The following is a 20,026-nucleotide window of genomic DNA, read 5'->3' as shown; positions in this document are numbered from 1 at the left end:
AAGAGCAGCTTACGTAGGGCTTCATGTCTTAATTTCTTTCTTTTTCTTTTTTAAAAAAAACCTTATTAAATGCCAAACGGCTATTAATGCATTTTATCTTAAAGTTCCTTGGCTTCAAAAACCAGTTGGCAACTGATTCCATTATCCCATTAGTGTTTGCCAGCAGCGACTTCTGGATCTGAAGATGGCAAAGGATTTCTATAAATAAAACTTAAGTTTTCTGACTTGGTGACATGGTCAGAGCAATCCGACCTTCCTGAGTAGGGGAGATTGGTTGTGGAGCTACTGTCATGTCTAGAGCCTTGTTCCCTGGCACAGCTCGTGTAGGTTGGGGGCAGGAAGGAGAAGGGCGTGTGTCAGTGGATTTGCCACCCAATTCTATTGGGTTTTCTTGAAATATCCTACCTGTCCATTCCTTGCTGTTCTTCGCATGAACTACTAGCAGCCTTGTTACCTGGCATTTCTCAGGAATTCTGAGACACGGAAAACCAGAGCAGTTATGAAAAGTTCAGTCCGCCATCTTGGTTCAAAATGGTGCCCAGTGGTGTTCATAGATGAAAACCTGCTCCTTGATCTCGGGAGCAGTTCTGCAAAAATTTGGGTACAACATCTTAAAAGGTGACCAATGCATAGTCAGCAGACAAAAGACTTCACGAAATCTGCTATTTCTCTTCTTTTTTGGATGTGTGAAGAGGTACCATTGGGAAAACTGAGAGGTGGAAGATAATATATCATATCCTTCCATCTGGCAGAGAGCCTCTAAAAGGTCACACACCCCAAACTACATAGAGGAACGTGGTGTTCTCCTTCTTAAAGAAGCCATAGCTGCCTTGGTGCCACCAGGAGCAAATAATTTTAATAATTCAGTTTCTAGTCCACTGTTCATTGATACACAATCCCACAGTGGGTTGCATCATGGAACCTATACAAAGGATTACAACCACAAAGAGCATTGCAATGTAAAAGTTAAAACATCAGATTTTGTAAACACCATGAGTAATACTACAGGCAGTCTATTGGTTTACAACTAGCTGCATTGCATTAACCCCCTGCAAAGACTTGAACTCTTTGCTTACAATCCAGAGTCAGCTAATTCTGTTGCCACCTATATCTTTGAGGGGAGGGCATTCCATAGCTGGGGTGCTGCTGTTCTTCAGCTTCACCTCAAATCTATTTGCATGTCTAGCAACCAACTCGCTTCATATTAAGAAGAGGTGCAGGAACCACCATACTTGATTGTTTGGAAGGGATGGAAGTCAAGAGTGAACAGGGACTTACAGAGAGGAGCAATAGCCGGAACAACTCCTTCATACGAAATCCCCTTTTTGATTAATATTTTGCTAGTTGATAAGTGTGAAATATACTGTGAAATGCAGATTTCAAGATAGATTAATTAATTCAACTATATAATTCATTCAGAGGTGCAAATTAGGGCTCTTTCCCCCACCCCACCCCTACGATAACATGCTATGTGAAACTCTTTATAATAACCTCCATGTGAGTTTGAAATAAAGAATTATGTAATGTATAGAAAGATAGTTTTTGAAGTTATGGCAGAAAAACTGTATTAGAGCAGCCTTCCAAGGTGCTTTCAGATGCTTTGGCCATGGTGAGTGGAGCTGATGAGAGCTGTGGTTCTTGAGGGCACATGTTTGGAGAACGCTGTAATAGAGGACAATCTTTTCTTGTATCTGCCTTTAAAAGGCTTCTACATTTGTCACTCTGTGTCCCTAGACAAGACGTTCTTCTTTTCTGGGACGGGGTTTTTGCAAATTTCATAAGGTCAATTAGATTTGTTCCTTGACATTTAAATTATTTTCTGTAATGGATGGGTTTGTTCTACAATACATGGCCCTTGTTGATCCCCGCGACACATAGGTTTATGTGTGCTACAATGCAAAGGTGTTCTATTTTTTTTAATTTTTTTACAAATATGTTTATTGAGCATTTTAAAAAAATATCATGGACAACACACACTTTAACAGACAAATATCAGATAAAAAGTGAAAAAAAGAAAAAAAAGAGAGAAAAAAAAGACAACTTCACACAAAAATAAGAGTGTTCTAAATGCAAAGGTGTTCTAAATTCAGACTGACAACCCTTACAGCACAATCCTGTACAGCTGTACTCAGTAGTAAGTCCCATTGAGTTCATTGGTAAGACTCAAATGTTCCACTTTACTTCTGAACTAACCACAGTTGCCTGTGGTGTCTGAGCTCTGGGAACCATCATTTGTTTAAACTATGTTTATTGAAAAGTCAGTAAAAAGGGATTTAGATCTTGCCTTGTTCTCACTAAACCCTAGTTTAAACAAACCGCAGTTCACAGAGTTTGGAAGTCGGGGAACCACCATTTGTTCAAACTGTGTTTACTGCGTAGTCAGTAAAAATTTGATTTAGATCTTGCCTTGTTCTCACTAAACCCTAGTTTAAACAAACCACAGTTCACAGAGCTTGGAGGTCACCGGGAACTGTGGTCTGTTTGAAACTGAAAATGGAACCTTTCAATCTCTCTCTGATTCATGAAAGAGGAGAGTGGAGCACGCAAGCTGTAGGTTCTGGCCACCTCACCTCAGCAAGGATATTGCAGAGCCTGAAAAGGTTTAGAAAAGTGCCTTCAAGAATAATCAAGAGGATGAAGAAAGGTTGCAGCATTTGGGACTATTTAGTTTAAAGAAAAGGCAAGTAAGAAGCAACATGATAAGAGTTTATAAAAACTTATAATGACATGAAGAAAATTTAATAGAGAAATGTTTTTCTCCCTCATAGCAGTAGAACTTGTGGACATGCAATGAAGTTGAACATCAGAAGATTAAGGGGAGTTGAAAGAAAGTGTTGGAGATAAGCAGTGTCCAGTGCACAGCGGAATGATGAAAAGTACGTGCCAACATGCTCTATATTACTTTATTTACACTTCAAAGCTGGTAATTTACAGAAAAACATCTTCCCTCTGCCGGAGCAGAGAAAGGCATCCTCTCTCCTCTAAAGCACGGAGAGAATCACCCTGAACTGCAAAGAACAGTGAAAAACAGGAAACCAGTGTACGTCACATCCAGTCTCCTTTCCCGTGAGAAAACCCAACAGCATTTGACTGTGGAATGTAAACATTGTCTTGTGACAAGCACTTCGCTGCTCAGTGAAGGAAGCAGAAACCAACATCCTCCCCCTTTCTGTGAACATCACTGGGCAGCGTGTTCGTACAATATCAGTACAAACCCAACTTCTGCACATAGGTACAGTGTTGATCCCTTGATACAATCTTGGACAATACATCAGCAGGAATTTCATTACCTGGCATATAGGACACCGTTACGAGTCCTTTTTGAATACGTTCCCTAGCATGTTGCAACTTTAATTGCAAGTGCTTCGTGCTTTGCTTACAACCTTCAGAATTCAGCAAAGCCAAACATGCTTTGTTGTCCTGGTAAACCTGGATTGGACATTTGACAGGAATTTTTATGTCTTTGCACAATTGTAACAACCATTCACAATCCTTAAGTGAATAAGACAGTGCATTCAGTTCAGCTTCACAAGTACTTAAGCTAACTGTTGTTTGCTTCTTGCATGACCAATCAAATAGACCCTGATTGTACTTATAGCAAACTCCAGACGTACTTTTCCTGTCTGTAGTGTCACTTCCAAAACTTGCATCTGCAAATATCTCAAGACCACCAGACTTCTGATTGTTAAATCTCAGTCTGTAATGCATAGTGCCTTTCAAATACCGCGCTATGCGTTTCAGAGCTTTCCAATCCTTAACAGTAGGATTGTTGACTTGTCTGCTTAGCAAATTACAGCTAACAGCAATGTCAGGTCTTGAACATCTGGCAATGAAGTTTAGCTTGCCTAGCACACTTCTGTACAGTGTAGTGTCAGAAAATGCTTCTCCAGTGTCATCTACCTGATAACCTGTTGTCATCGGTGTGTCTACAGGGTTAGCATCCATCAGGTTTAGTTTGCTTAACACATCAGCAATTTTACGTGACTGGTGTACTAGAATGTTACCATCTTGATCTCTCTCTATTTCCAGAGATAGGTAGTTGTTTACCTCACCAAGATCTTTCATGTCAAAGTGCTCTTTCAATTGAGCTAGGGCATTATTGTACATTGTGACATCCTTCCAAAAGAATAAAAGATCATCAACATAAAACAAACAATACAGTTTCTTTTGCCCCTCCTCTTTGACAAATACACATGGATCAGCTTTCCCTTGCTTAAAACCTAGAGAAAACAATACTTCAGTGAGTTTTGTGTGCCAACACCGTGCACTTTGTTTGAGACCATAAAGGGACTTCTTCAGAGCACAAACAAATCCCTGTTTTACCTGTACGCCATCAGGTGGAAGCATATAAAGTGATTCATCTAGAGATCCGTACAGAAAAGCTGTATTCACATCATGATGACTAATGTGTAGATTCTCTTCTGCAGCTAGCTTGAGCATAAGCCTAATGCTCTCATACCTCACGGTGGGTGAGTAGGTCTCGTGATAGTCTTCACCTGGTACCTGTGCAAAACCTCTGGCTACCAATCTGGCTTTGTGTCTGACTATCTTGCCATTTTGATCTGTCTTCGCTTTGAAGACCCATTTGCTTCCAAGCAGTTTCATTCCTGGAACTACTGGAACAAGGTCCCATGTTTTGTTCCTTTCCAAGGAATCAAGCTCAGCCTTCATGGCATTTAACCATGGCTCAGCTTCCTTTGAATCCAAATCCTGGATTTCTTGGAAACTTGAAGGTTCAAACACCTTCTTGGTGCTTTTAACAGCTGTTACTGCTATCTTAGCAAACTCATCAGCAAATCTCTTTGGAGGTCTGCCTTTTGTTGCTCTCTGTGACCTGCGAATTAGCCTTAAGTCTTCAACACTCTCCTCTTCCTTCTTAGGAGAAAAGTGACCTATTGTGAACAATGGTTCCTCCAATTCTTGATCAGAGCTTTCAGAGGGTCGCATAGAGGCTTTCGCACTCTTGAAATCCTCTGAATCACCCGATTCAGTTTCAGACTCATAATCAGAACCTTCATCAGTGGGTGTGGGTTGTTGCGGTTGCTTTTGACTATCCTCAGTTTCATCACTGTCATCAGGATAACATTGGAAAATTCCCACATTCTCCCCCCACTTGGCATTGTACTCAACACTTCTTGTGAGCTTAATTGTCTTAGAGTCAGTCATCATTATTCTGTAAGACCCTTTCTGATAACCTAGAAAGATACCATGCAATCCACGCTTGTCTAACTTGGAGCTTTGTGGTGAGTGAACCCACATGTCAGAACCAAAAATTTTCATGTGTTTGATGTATGGCTTCTTGCCAAACATCTTCTCATAGGGGGTACAACCAATCGCTGAAGATAACCTGCGATTATAACTGTAAGTGAAACATGAGAGAGCTTCGGCCCAATAACTCTCTGGAAGATTGGCATCATGCAGCAAGGTTTTTAACCCTTGAAGCAATGTCTGATTTGCTCGTTCCGCAAGTCCATTCTGCCATGGCGAGCGAGGACTAGACAAATTGTGTTGAATTCCTTTCTCAGTCAGAAAAGCTTCAAACTGCTGAGAAGTGAATTCTCCCCCGCGATCACTGAAAAGAGTCTTTACCTTCTTACCATGCACATTTCCCAACCAAGCACAGAATTCCTTGAACCTTGGAAAAGCCTCTGATTTCTGCTTGAGATTGTACACATAAATATACCTGGAAAATGCATCAATGAGAACCATGAAGTACCTGTTTCCACCCAAAGAGGGCGCTAGTGGTCCAACCAAATCAGCATGAACAACCTGGTATGGTTCTGTAGCTTGCCTACTAGACACCTTACCTTTCGCAGCCATTTTTACCTTGTTTGCTGCGCATGCCTTGCACTTCATGTGGTACCTGCAGGGTTTAATAGTCATACCTTCAACCAAGGCAGGCATTTTAGATACTGCCTCAAAATGCAAATGACCAAATTTTCGATGAAAATCGTGAATACATTCTGCATGCAAACTTTTGTTAGAACCTGCAATGCAACAAGTGTCATCCTGCACAACATCATCAAAATACAAAATATACAAATGATCAACATATTCAGCATGCAATACATAATCATTTTTCTTTGTGATGATGCACCTTTTGTTCTTAAAGGAAACGTCAATTTTCCGCTCATTCAGCTGTCCAACGCTGAGCAGATTATGCTTGGCATCTGGCACATAAAGCACATCCTGTATCGATAAGTCCAAACTGTGAAGAACAACAGTTCCGTAGCCTTTACTGGGGATTGTGTGGTCATCCGCCTGGTGAATCGCACCTTCCTGCGGTGTAAAAGACACGAACAGTCGCTTATCGTTGCACATGTGGTGGGTCGCCGCTGAATCAACAACGAAGAAAGATCTAGACGTCTTCTGGACCTCTGCAACCTTTGGAGTGAAGCGTGAGACCATTGCCTTGTGCTGCGTTGTCCTGGACACCGGACCTTTGCCTTTGCCTCGGCCTTTTCCACGCGATGAGCTTTCGCTGCGCTGCTCTGTCTTGGCCCTGGGATATCTGCATTCCCTCTTCATATGGCCTAGACGTCCACACGTGTAGCATTTCACTGCCTTCAAAGCTTTGGCGCCATCTGGTGGTTCCACTGCACTATGGGATGACGTCTGTGAAGTCTCCCCCTTGTTGATGCAGCTAGCACCCCGGCGATCCGCTTCATTCAATATCACGGCAGTAACATAGTCCACTGTTAGCTGAGCAGTTGGCTGTACAGCAATCTGAGTCGCAACAGACTCCCAACCTGAACCCAAAGATTGTAGTATCATAAAGGAATACACTTCCTCTGGAAAGTTGAGTCCTCTCTGTTGCAGCTCATGTCTCAGATTCTGCATCTCCATCAGATGTATACGCACATCTCCACCTTCAGCAAGAGCCATATTATGCAGCTTGTTAAAGTAAAACATTGTGGACCCAGCTTCTGTCCTCAAGTGAGCCTCTCTCAAAGCGTCCCAAATTTCTCTGGCTGAGGTCTTATCACGCAACAGACAGAGCTCTTCTGGGGATACTATCAACGTAAGAGTTCCCCTTGCTTTGGAATCCATAGCTTTCCATTCATCTGTAACTGGAGCTGGGGGGGTCTCTGTAATAACTTTAAACAGACCCTCTTTCCGCAGAATAGCCTCTGCATAGAGAACCCAGTCCGCATAGTTCTTCCTATTGAGCTTAGGAATCCCACAAGCATCCTGAAGGGCCATCATGACTTTGGCATTAGCCTTTAGCGTCATCTTTGCTGCTTTAAATCAGGCTGCTTTATACATGCTGCGTCTGTGTACAGCTGCTTCAATCCAAAAGCAAATTCAAAACAGCCTCTGCCTGTGAACCTGTGCCTTTCTGCTTAACTGCTTTGCTTATCTGCAGCTGCTTCAAACCGCATTCCAAAGGCAAGTTCAAAAGTGAAAGTTCTCTCTGCTGTCTTAAATTCATGCTGCGACACTGCTGCAGCTGCTTTACTTTCGATTTCCCCCAGCATAGGAAAAATTTATCCTCCTAGCCTTTTGCCTGTGCCACGGCAAAACTGGCTATAAAAGTTCAAAGTCCAGCCATAAAGCCATTAATTAGAAGCTGGCAGGCTGCCCGGAGCTGTAGCACATACCTCATCAAATCATCTTGACGCGCAGAGATATCGTCCGATCCGGCCCTCTGCATTCCGATCCTTTGCCGGCACTCCAATTCTTTGCTCCTTTGTTCCTTTGCCAGGAGCCCGACTTCTGGAGTCCATTCTCAAAACACTGCGTTTTTCTGGGCCCGGAACCAAATGTTGGAGATAAGCAGTGTCCAGTGCACAGCGGAATGATGAAAAGTACGTGCCAACATGCTCTATATTACTTTATTTACACTTCAAAGCTGGTAATTTACAGAAAAACATCTTCCCTCTGCCGGAGCAGAGAAAGGCATCCTCTCTCCTCTAAAGCACGGAGAGAATCACCCTGAACTGCAAAGAACAGTGAAAAACAGGAAACCAGTGTACGTCACATCCAGTCTCCTTTCCCGTGAGAAAACCCAACAGCATTTGACTGTGGAATGTAAACATTGTCTTGTGACAAGCACTTCGCTGCTCAGTGAAGGAAGCAGAAACCAACAGAAAGTACCTCCTCATAGTCATAGTCATACGATGAAATGTGCTCCCCAGGAGACAGTGATGGCCACCAACTTGGATGGCATTAAAAGAGGATTGGACAAATTCATGGAGGAGGAGTGGGCTATCAATGGTTATACTCTACCACCCCAGTTGGAGGCAGCAATGCTTCTGAACACCCGTTGCTGGAAACCACAGGAGGGGAGAATTCTCTTGTGCTCATGTTCTGCTCACTTGTTTCCTGCAGGCATCTGGTTGACCACTGTAAGAACAGGGTGTTAGACTAGATGGGTCATTGGCTTGATCCAGCAGGCTGTTCTTACGTTTCTGCAGAAGCATTCGTAGAGCAACAATACTTCTCAGTTGGGCTTCATAGAATTATAGTGTTGGAAGGTGCCCAAGGGTCATCTTGTCCAACTCCCTGCAATGCACAAATCTCAGCTATAGCATCCATGACAAATGACCACCCAGCCTCTGCTTAGAAACCTCCAGGGGTCCACCACATCTCATGGGCAGTCTGTTCCACTTCCGAACTGCTCTTACTGTCTGTAATTTCCCCCCAAATGTTTTGTGGGAATCTTCTTTCTTGTAACGAAGCCATTGCCTCAAGTCCTACCCTCAAGAGCAGGAGAAAACAAGCCTGCTCCATCCTCCATAAAGGTATTTGAAGATGGCCATCATATCTCTTCTCAGTCACCTCCTCTCCAGGCTAAACATACCCTTCAACCATTCCTCATAAGGCTTGGTTTCCAGACCCTTGGTCATCTTGGTTGCCTTCCTCTGCACACGTTCCTGGGTATAACAACAACAACAACAACAACAACAATTTATACCTCGCCCATCTGACTGGGTTTCCCCAGGCACTATGGGCAGCTTCCAACAGAATATTAAAATACAATAGTCTGTTAAACATTAAAAGCTTCCCTAATCAGGGCTGCCTTCAGATGTCTTCTAAAAGCCTGGTAGTTGTTTATCTCTTTGACATCTGGTGGGGGGACGTTCCACAGGGTGGGTGCCACTACCAAGAAGACCCTCTGCCTGGTTCCCTGTAACTTGGCTTCTCACAGTGAGGGAATCACCAGAAGGCCCTCGGCACTGGACCTCAGTGTCCGGGCCGAACGATGGGGGTGGAGACTCTTTCGGTTAGAAATATCAGTTGAGATATATGCTCCCTGAATTTTTTTTTTTTTAAGGAAATATGCAGTGAATGGGAATGTAGCTTTCCATTCAGCAGCAGAAGCAGCTGATCATATATTCCTGCATTGCAGGGGGTGGGACTAGCTGACCCTTATATGATTCTGTCTAGGGTTTACTAAGACCCAATCAATCACAGGCACTCTTACTGCTTCTAGGCCACATTTAAGCAAACTATGGTAAAGGCCTTCCAGGTCTAGGTTAAGTGAAATAAATACCTCTTCTTGTCAGAGCAAGTGGAAATATACGTGTGCTATCTCCGCTGTGCTGCTGTCACTGATATATATTTGCTTTATTTTTTTTTATAATATTTTTTATTAAGTTTATAAAGTGCAGAAAAAAGAATAGAGAACAGATTATAAGAATAAAATAGAAAGGTTACAAATTTTCATGTTCTTTTTTCCAAATCTGCTGGACTTCCCCGCATCCTCCCAACCCTGCATTCTCTGTAATACAGAACATCAGCAATTTGTTAACTTGTTTCAATACTTGTTGTATCCTTCATTTTATCATGTTACCCAATTTCAAATGTGTTATAACCCAAATCATGTACATTTTCATTTAAACACAATAAAGTTGTTTCATTATTCTATCTCTGACTTCTTGTACCTTAATTTCCATTTCTTTAGTTTAACATTGCTGAAGCTAGAATTTCCTAAAAGGTGCATTTTTTAACATTCATACAGCTTATAATGTTTTTTCAAATAGTCCTTAATTTTTTTCCAGTCCTCCTCAATTGTTTCTTCTCCCAAGTCTCGGATTCTGCCAGTCATTTCGGCCAGTTCCATATAGTCCATCAACTGCGTGTGCCATTCCTCCAGTGTGGGTAAATCTTGTGTCTTCCAATGCTTTGCAATCAGGATCCTTGCTGCTGTAGTGGCGTACATAAAAAAAGTTCTATCTTTCTTAAGCACTCTCTGGTCCACCATGCCCAGGAGGAAGGCCTCCGGTTTCTTAGGTAAGGTAAATCTAAGTACCTTTTTTAGTTCATTATGAATCATCTCCCAAAAGGCCTTCACTTTCGGGCAGGTCCACCAGAGGTGAAAGAATGTCCCTTCCGCCTCTTTACATTTCCAACATTTATTATCAGACAGGTGATATATTTTGGCAAGCTTGACTGGGGTCATGTACCACCGGTATATCATTGATATATATTTGTTTTAAAGTACACTTTTCAATAGTAGTACTGCAAGTTTAGTCTAAACCAGTGGAAGGGATCAAGGTTCTCTTTGAAACATTTCAGATGTTTTGCTCGCTAGAACGTACTCTTTTCAGTCGAAAAGCTTTGTTCTTTGCAGCCAAAATATTGAAAGGCATCTTGCTGGGAAAGGTGGGTAGAAACATTACTGCATCCCTTGGAATGAAGTATAACCTAAAATGTTGAAGGCAAGGATGTCAAGCTGGGCAATTTATACTTACTAGAAAGTCACCACTGTACCTGCAGCACTAGAGAAACTTATTGCAGGACTAAGTACAAGGAGGCAGCCCAGTTTCTCCCCGTAACACGATTTAAGCGTCTTTCAGAAGTAGTCATTAAACACACACAGAAACCTACAGTATTGTTTTGCTCTTGGCACTGTCTGCTACAAAAAATGCATTTTTTTTGTTTGATGTATCCTCCAAAGGTCATTTAGAATCCCTGGTGCAAAGCCTATGCGATTAAGTCATTTCTGTTGGGGTTTCTGGGACCGAGGGTCCCATTCCTTGCAGGAAATGCCACTTCGCTAGGGTTTTGGGGAGTGCTCACTGCTGCTATCTAACCTGCCCTACCCATCTCTTCTCTGCCCCAAAGATAGTTTTCTGGGACCTCGTAGCAGGAAGAGATGGGAAAGTGGAGAGTGGTTTGTTCGTGCCCTCCAAGCTGTTTTGAAAGCATTCAAACAAGACTTGTTGAGAAAGCTTAGGCTTTTAAACCTGCATTTCAGTTGAAAGCTGGCAAAGGCTGGATCCTTACCTGGGCAAGCAGAGGTGTGTTCGTGCACCCGCAAACATAACAATGTCCTTTCGATTAGGCTTGCAACACTGCATGCTAGCCAGGGCCGGATTTAGGTTTGAGGAGGCCCTAAGCTACTGAAGGTAAATGGGGCCCTTTATATGTCCAGCTGTCCTTTGTCAACAACAAATTGCTGCTGTTTTTTGTGTTGAATATATGCTATATGGTAACTTATGGACCTAATAGGTATCTAAAGCCATTTGCACATGCAGAATGTAGGCACCCTATATATAGAAAAGAGCAAAGCAGTGATATTTTAGGGAGCAGGCTAGCAGGCGGGGCCCACGACTTACATCATAGGAGCATACACAACACAAAACACTGTTGCTGTACGTTGGTTTTATTTTATTTGTTTTTTATCTTATATTTTGGAAATGTACATCCAGGTTTTCCCCCCTTTAAGTTTTTTGGGTCCGCCCAAGAGAGTGGGGCCCTAAGTTATAGCTTGTTTAGTTTATATGTAAATCTGGCACTGCTGCTATCCCGATTTACTCACATACATTAGAGTGGAACAGGGAAGATGCATTTCTTGTGACAATTCAAATTCTTCCCCTTGCAGAAAAGCAATTCTGACAGAACGTGGGGGTAAAAGGGAGGTGAGATAGTGAATATGTTATTCACAAGTGAGACCTCTTGGTTCTTCCTGCGTAAGGTGTAGCTGCTTCTGTTTTATAACTAGGAGGTGTCGATTTTGCAGTTGTGTTTCAGGATGCCCGGGCATGTCTTCGTCATGGGGCTCCACTAGGGATAATGTGAGCCAGATATGCAAAGCTGCAAAGGCTACATGATTCATTGGTCCTGTGACCTGCTTTCCTAAACGACATTCATAAAGCACACACCTAAACCTATCAGTCTTGATCTAGATCTGTAACTGTGCTGGAAGTAGCACTGCTTGTGATCAATAAAAATCTGTTCTCCTGCTTGCCAAGTACAAAGTACGCTTGGGCATCTGATTGAAAAGTATCAGGGTTTTGTTTTGTTTTTGCAAGACATTGTCCTTTTATGTTCTGCTAGGATGTTTGTCATCAATAAATCTATGCAATGACATTGTGTGAGGAGGGCCAGAGGCTTGGTGGCCCCAGGCGCATTTGTTAGGGGGCACATTTTGCTCCTTGCCGCCCTGCCTGCCCTGTAAAGCTCTGGGGAAATTGCTTGCAAAAACACGTTCCTTAGTTAAAAATGTGTATGCAGTTTTCATGGGGATTTTAAAAAATAAAATGCTGATTGCTATGGAAATGTGGGAAACTGGATTTTTAAGCGTGGAAAAACGAGAAATTAAGAGAACCAGATTTCATAAGGTCCTTCTATCCCTACTTTCCAGAAGTTTTTGTGATTTTAAATTCAATCTCAATTTTGCATGTGGACTTAAATTGCATTTTCTTCTGTCTCTTAAGTTACAGGAGTCAACATTTGACGGTATCAACTGGGAAACGGATTCACAGTTCATTTTTTGTTGCCTTTTCTTCTCTGTTCGAACGTAGATGTCCTTGCCCCTTTCGTCTGCCATTATACAGGTAAGCTGTTGGGCTCCTTTTAGGGAGAAACGGTGGTATACAAATTTAATGGATAAATTTTGTGTAGGGAAACAAGAATATTGGTGGTGTAGCGGAATACTGCTGTTGTTTAGTTGTTTAGTCGTGTCTGACTCTCCGTGACTCTATGGACCAGGGCACGCCAGGCACTCCTGTCTTCCACTGCCTCCCGCAGTTTGATCAAACTCATGCTGGTAGCTTCGAGAACACTATCCAACCATCTCGTCCTCTGTCGTCCCCTTCTCCTTGTGCCCGCCATCTTTCCCAACATCAGGGTCTTTTCCAGGGAGTCTTCTCTTCTCATGAGGTGGTCAAAGTATTGGAGCCTCAGCTTCAGGATCTGTCCTTCCAGTGAGCACTCAGGGCTGATTTCCTTAAGAATGGAGAGGTTTGATCTTCTTGCAGTCCATGGGACTCTCAAGTCTCCTCCAGCACCATAATTCAAAAGCATCAATTCTTCGGCGATCAGCCTTCTTTGTGGTCCAACTTTCACTTCCATACATCACTACTGGGAAAACCATAGCTTTAACTATACGGACCAATATGAGTGCAAATTTTTCATTTTCTGGATTAATTTTTTTGTAAGTGTAGTGATTAAATTATACTGAATTGTTTATTCATATTTTTAGTTGGTTCCGAATTTTGTGGACAATCTCACCCTTTTGTTCCCATCGCACCCAAGAATCCAGGGTGGCAGCTGGGTGAAGTTCTCTTCCTCCTGGGCACCTTGCATTACTTTTCTGCCTCCTGTCAACGTCTTTAGTATGTCAGCGCTACTTCCTGCTGAGATATAGCTTACTGGTGCATTTTTTCTGGCTGTTTTCTGGAAATCGATAGCCAATATATGCTGTTTCATAAAATGGAACCCTGAGGAGCCATGTCTTGAGTTGATAGGAAACATGATTTGCCAGCTGACAATCAAGCTGCCTAAAGCTTAAAGAAAGCCCTCGTAGGCTGCTCTTTCTGAATTTGGTTCTGAGCCTCTGTGAATAGGCACTTATAAAAAATATAGCAGCAAAAAACTATTCCAAATAGCAGTGTTTTACCACTTTCCTTTTTGTATTAAGTTGTTCAGTTCCATATGACAAAATACTGCTATTGGGGAGGTTTTTTTTGGGGGGGGGGTCTGTGCTATTTTCCTGTTTCTTCTTTTGATTGCTGCGTGTCTATTAAACATTGAATGGCTGTCTTCTTTCTGCCCCTGACATCCTGCGCTCTCTGTAATTCTCCTCAAATTGTAAAACCATTTCTTCATCGCCTTCTCTAGTCACCTTCTCTTCCCCAATTTATGCTTTATTCAGGAGTGGAGAAACTTGTTAAGCCCACGCTTATTTCTCTTGGTGATCTCATCTGCTCAGGTGAATTCTTAACAACCTCTTCTGATGAGTCCCTAAATCAGCCGCTGACCTGCCCACCTCTTCTCAGGGCCAAACCATACACGATGCACAGTTCCTGATCTCTTTCCTCCTGATCTCAATTTCCTTTATTTTATTTTTTAAATGAAAGGCAAGCTTGAAGGATTGCAGTTGGGAGTGGAAAATGGGAAGGAGAGGGACAGCTTTTGTCCTGTCTACCGTTCTTCTTGAAATTTTGGGTATTTTTTTTTTTTTTTACAGACAAGTAGATGTTGCAAAACCAAGGGGTGGCAGAAGTAGTGAGGAGGACTAGAGGAAACTGAATATATATGCTTTCTCCAGTTTTCACGGAAATTCTTGCTTTGGTTTGGGTTTGCGCAACGCTCTTGTAAAAGTGCCTCATGTCTGCTAATATCCTGCTATAGATGGGATAGGTGATCGAGAGGGCAGATTATGAGGCAGCTTCATTTAAGCACAGCTATTTAAGCATGAGAGGTCTGGAGGGTGGCAGCACGAGAATGGGCCTTTTCTGCAGTGGCTCCCCATTTGTGGAATGCTCTCCCCAGGAAGGCATACCTGGCACCTTCATTATATTTGAGGCGCCTGGCAAAAACTTTCCTCTTGAACCAGGCCTCTGGCTGATTGACATCTGATGCCCTTTGAAAATGTGCTGAGGATGGAGGAATTACAGTGGTACCTCTGGTTGCAAACGGGATCCGTTCTGGAGGCCCGTTCGCAACATGAAAAGAGCGCAACCCGCAGCGGGTTGCGATTCGGCGCTTCTGTGCATGTGTGTGATGTCATTTTGTGCGCATGGGCGAGCGGCGGAACCCGGAAGTAGCCCTTTCTGGTACTTCTGGGTCACCACGGGACGTAACCTGAAAGAACGTAACATGAAGCAAATGTAACATGAGGTATGACTGTATTGGGTTGTTCTTGTTTTTATTTTTTACCACATATTTTATGCTTCTACAGTGGTACCTCTGGTTAAGTACTTAATTCGTTCTGGAGGTCCGTACTTAACCTGAAACTGTTCTTAACCTAAAGCACCACTTTAGCTTTAAGGGCGTCCTTCTGCTGCCGCGCTGCCGGAGCACGATTTCTGTTCTCATCCTGAAGCAAAGTTCTGAACCTGAAGCACTATTTCTGGGTTAGCAGAGTCCGTAACCTGAAGCGTATGTAACCTGAAGTGTATGTAACCCAAGGTACCACTGTATATTGCGGTTTTATGCTGTGAACTGCCCTGAGACCTGCGTGCATTGGGCAGCATACAAATCTAATAAATAATAATACTCCTTTCTTCCATAAAAAGGGACTAGAAATAAATAATTTTATTTTCTTTGAAATGTAAGTTATACACTGCCTGTTAACTTGTAAGACCTATGTGAGGTCAGGTGTGGAACAGGTAAAATCGTGGCTGGGCTAGAAAGTCTGCACGCCCCTTTGCAAGGCTCCTTGAAGAGCCTTGCTGATTGTCAGAGCTTTAAGAGAGACCTGCACAGCCAAAGCTGCCCAAATCACCTGGGATAAGCTGCTCTAATCCTCTGGAAACTCCCTAGCATAGCGGGGGGGGGGGGGGCTGGGGGCTGGGGGCTGGAGGAAGCGACTTGCATTCATGGTGCTTCCTTCAGAGCTTTGAATACAAACTTCAACCTTTGGAAAGAAAAGGAAAACAGCATCTTTTTCTTTCTTCCCAGAGGAATCCAGGCACTGGAGGAAGTCCATTAAATACAAACCACTTTCTCAGCAGAGGAGAAAATATTCCTTTTTCAATAAGCTTTTCCCTGTCTCCATTGACTTCCAAGTTGCGATCAGCCAGTGGGCAATTGCAGGGAGCATCTCGGAAGGAGGTTGCTGTAACCCCCCCTCCTCTGAACTTTTGACAGGTGTCAGTCAGGGGTTTGTCAGAGTTGGAGTTTGAGGAAATAAGGATCCGGCCCTGTGATCGGATCTGTTTCTCCGCCCTGGCTCTAAGGCAACATACGACTATTAATCGGATTCAACTCAAATGAGCAATTGTCTGGGGGGTGCACTTGTGTTAAAATGTTAAAATGAAATTGCCCCACCAAAAAACAGATACCGCCGAATCAGGAGCCTCAGAGGCAAAGAGTGACATAAGCTGAACGTGCAGCGGATCACAGGTGCCATCTCAGTGACCAGTGCTTGGGTTTTCTAACGTTTTCTGCAGAAATACTCACACTTCAAACGCCACATGAATTCTGCATGAGATTCTGCATGAGGCAGATGTAGTATTTAATCCAAGCACTGTGTAACAACCCAGTTTCATTTGCTTTTAATTCTCTAGAGAGCCAGTGTGGTGTAGTGGTTAAGAGTGGTAGTCTCATAATCTGGGGAACCGGGTTCGCGTCTCCGCTCCTCCACATGCAGCTGCTGGGTGACCTTGGGCCAGTCACACTTCTCTGAAGTCTCTCAGCCCCACTCACCTCACAGAGTGTTTGTTGTGGGGGAGGAAGGGAAAGGAGAATGTTGGCCGCTTTGAGACTCCTTAGAGTAGTGATAAAGTGGGATATCAAATCCAAACTCTTCTTCTTCTTCTTCTAGCAGAGTAGTCCTGATTTAAACACATTTGATGAAAAAAATTAATCTTAAACAAGGTTAGCCATTGAAAGGTGTCAGGGAACTGCCATCGGAGAGTCAGGTGGTGGAAGGGCTCAAGGAGGTTAGGAGACCCTCGGATGCTGAGGAAGGAACCAGCAGGGGGAGAGAGAGAGTTCCCGCAGAAACTCAGTCGGAGGGATGGCTCCAAGATACTTCCAGTGAGAACAGCGGAGAGGTTTCTGGACCTCCGCTGGGGACGCCCACTCCGCGCAGGAAACTGTCACGCAGAGATTCCAAAAGGAGGGTTTCCGTTAAGGAACTCCTATGTTGGCGTAAATTCCGGAAGCGCCCACTGACGGATTCTGCCAGCGATTGAGGCAGCCATGCACCCATGGCTCCGCGGACGGGGAGAGTTTAGAAACTGATTGCAGGAGTTAAGAACTCAGCCATTTACGCACAAGCAGCCCCTTAACCCATCACAAAAGGCAACCCAAGCAAAGCATGGGAAGCTTGTGTATGAATGGGATATTGATGAATTCTTATATTACCAGAAATGGGTTTGGGTGTATATTGACTGAACAAGCATTAGCAAAATGTGGCGCTGTGGTCTAAACCACTAAGCCTAGGACTTGCTGATCAGAAGGTTGGCAGCTCGATTCCCCGCGACGGGGTGAGCTCCCATTGCTCAGTCCCAGCTCCTGCCAACCTAGCAGTTCAAAAGCACGTCAAAGTGCAAGTAGATAAATAGGTACTGCTCTGGCGGGAAGGTAAACGGCATTTCCGTGTGCTACTCTGGTTCGCCAGAAGCGGCTTAGTCATGCTGGCCACATGACCCGGAAAAACTGTCTGTTGACAAACGCCGGATCCCTCGGCCAGTAAAGCGAGATGTGCGCCGCAACCCCAGAGTCGCTCGTGACTGGACTTAACTGTCAGGGCTCCTTTACCTTTACCTTTAAGAATAAGAGAGCAGAGGATTTGAAGAGAGTATATCTGGATAGATAGTGAGTACTTCCATTTGGTGTAGAAAGCCTGCTCCTCTAATGAAGAGTTTGCTGTTTGTTTCCATAATCTATCACCTATATTTATTTATTTTGCATAGTTTCTATCCTGCCTTTTTGTTTAAAGTTCCCATAACATTTTACATTCTGTGAAGTCTTTGTAATTTCTTTAAAAACCACAAATACTGATTTTTTAATATTTTTTTCCAAATGAAAATACACAAAAGTAATAACAATACTATGTTTAATTTTTTTTAAAAAAGTTCTCTTCCCTCTCCTTTTTCCTTTGAATTTGCAAACAAATTAAAAAGAAGCGATAATATTAATTTTTTAAAAATTAAAAGAAGCGAGAAAAAGTAGCTATTCAAGTCAGCAGCAGCAGCCTCTTTGGGAAGCAGTTAACGTAGCCAAAGCCCTGATTAAAATAAGTTAGCAAGCATTAAACGTCTTGGGAAACAAAATGGCCGTGCACCCTCGGATTTGGCATGAGGGGAAGGGAATTCTATAACGGCTTTTAATATAAGCTTTGATTTTTTGCAGTGTGTAACTGTTTGCTACTGTTCATTGCTTAACACCAAGGGCGTGCTAAGTTATGTCTAGGGACTAGCGTCAAGAGCGGCTCACAATAATTTAAACAGAGGGAATAGAAATGGCTCCAAGAAGGTTGTAGCCATTGAGGTGCAATGGAGATGTGCGTTGGTTCTTTTACCCTTCTCGGCTCGAAGTGTGATTTTTCTTCGCCCTCCGGGAATGCTTAGTAGGCTGGAGTCGGGAGGGAAGGCATTCTGGTGACAGCACAGACTGTTGGGAAGGCTGTGATGGCAGGAAATTTAATTTATGCCCTCTAGCTGTCAGTTGTAAGAAGATCTTGTTACATTGCCTCTGAGGAACTGGCCGACCTTGATCTAAGAGCAAGGCATTCTGAGTTGACTGAAGTGTGGAACTGGGACAGAAGGGGAAGGCCAGGGAGAGAGATAAACAACAGGTAACCAGGTCAGATGTTTCTGCAGTAATATGTTGACAACTACTATATTTCAGTCTCCTAACACCGTATTCTCGGACAGAATACGGCTAGAGGCAATGGAAGCTACAGAGTAGATAGCCTACTGCTTCTATTGTTCTTCGCTGTCTTCATAATGACCCTAACTCTTTGGGGCTGTGAATGAGCTTAAGGAGAATATTGGCTACTCCTTGTGGTTTTTAGTGTTGCCAGCTTCATTGAGGGTCTTGCCAATTGGGCCCCAGCAGACCCAGCACTCTAGGCCTTTTGAAAATGTCGGAGAACCCATCTTTCCTCTCTGGCTTTCCACAGAAGGTGTTTTAGTTTAGGGTTTTGGCTATCGTTGGGGGTTTTTTTTGGTCATATTTTAGTAGTTTTGGGATGATGCTGATGATTATTACCTGCCCTTTGCCAGCGGGTCCTGGGGCACATGACAGGAGTTTAAAATTCTGAATTATAAATGCAGTTGAAACGCAGTACAGACACAGGAATAGGATGGGCTCTGAAGACGCACACTTCTCAGGTAGTCAGAGTTGCCTCTTCAGCATTCGCTAAACGCTGAAGATTCCCGACACACCTTTATGGGAAGAGAATACTACAACTCAGGGGCTGCCACAGGGAATGCCCTCTTCACGGCCACCCTTCCCGAACGTCTGAGGGATGTGGGACTACCCAGAAGACCCCCTCAGTTGACCTTACAACCTGGGAGGGTTTGTAGGGAAGGAGCTGTCTGTTCAGATATTTGAGGCCTAAGTCATATCAATTGCTGGCCTGTTAATATTTTATTGTGCCTGTATTGTTAATTGGAATTTTTTTTGGGAAGCCACCTTGAACGAGTCTGCTTCTAAGGGTGGCGTATAAATATTTTAGATAAAACACGTATATTTCAGGCTTAATCGGTTCTTACTACTTTCAGACTAGGCACCTATATCAAATTCCAACATCTTCAGTGTAAGTTGGGGTGGGGTGGGGGCACTGGATCTGGTTGGTGGGCTGCATCCTGGCCATCCACCTATCTATACCTTTGCATCACCTTGAGGTCAGGTGATGCATTTCTTTGGCCAGCGTAGTTTGGAATAAAAGGAATGGCTTTGCAGTTGCCTTCAAACCTTCCTTTCAGCAGAGAGCTGCGTCTTTATCTGCACCACACCTTAACAGAATACCTGATGTCAGGTGTAGGGCAGGTGACTGTGGCTTCAGGTAAGCGGTCTGATGGACTTAATCAGGGCTGCAGGATCCAAAGACACAAATTGGTGACTTTTCATTTGGTCGTTTGCAACTGAATGCTGGAACAACCTCATTGGAGAAGCA

General features: G+C 43.4%; 1 protein-coding gene and 1 long non-coding RNA gene across 5 annotated transcripts in view; both read left to right on the top strand.

Annotated features, from left to right (window-relative positions):
- TRAF3 (TNF receptor associated factor 3) overlaps nucleotides 1-20,026 on the top strand; it is a 94,930-nt gene that overhangs the window by 29,537 nt on the left and 45,367 nt on the right. For 3 of the 4 annotated variants that reach the window (XM_083734848.1, XM_083734847.1, XM_083734846.1), the window contains one exon: nucleotides 12,666-12,785. The gene's annotated coding sequence lies outside the window, so the exon portion shown is untranslated. Of the gene's footprint in view, nucleotides 1-12,665; nucleotides 12,786-18,144; nucleotides 18,701-20,026 lie in introns of those variants that run through there. The other variant, XM_083734849.1, reaches the window with a different exon arrangement.
- LOC310839868 lies at nucleotides 433-2,257 on the top strand. The gene is made up of 2 exons (XR_014561691.1): nucleotides 433-1,902; nucleotides 2,076-2,257. It is a non-coding gene; the product is annotated as an uncharacterized lncRNA (long non-coding RNA).

This window comes from Podarcis gaigeae, assembly GCF_964106915.1.
Source record: "Podarcis gaigeae genome assembly, chromosome: 1".
NCBI classification, from domain to species: Eukaryota; Metazoa; Chordata; class Lepidosauria; order Squamata; family Lacertidae; genus Podarcis; species Podarcis gaigeae.
The sequence above is the reverse complement of the archived record's forward strand: the minus strand, read 5'-3'. Positions and strand labels throughout refer to the sequence as shown.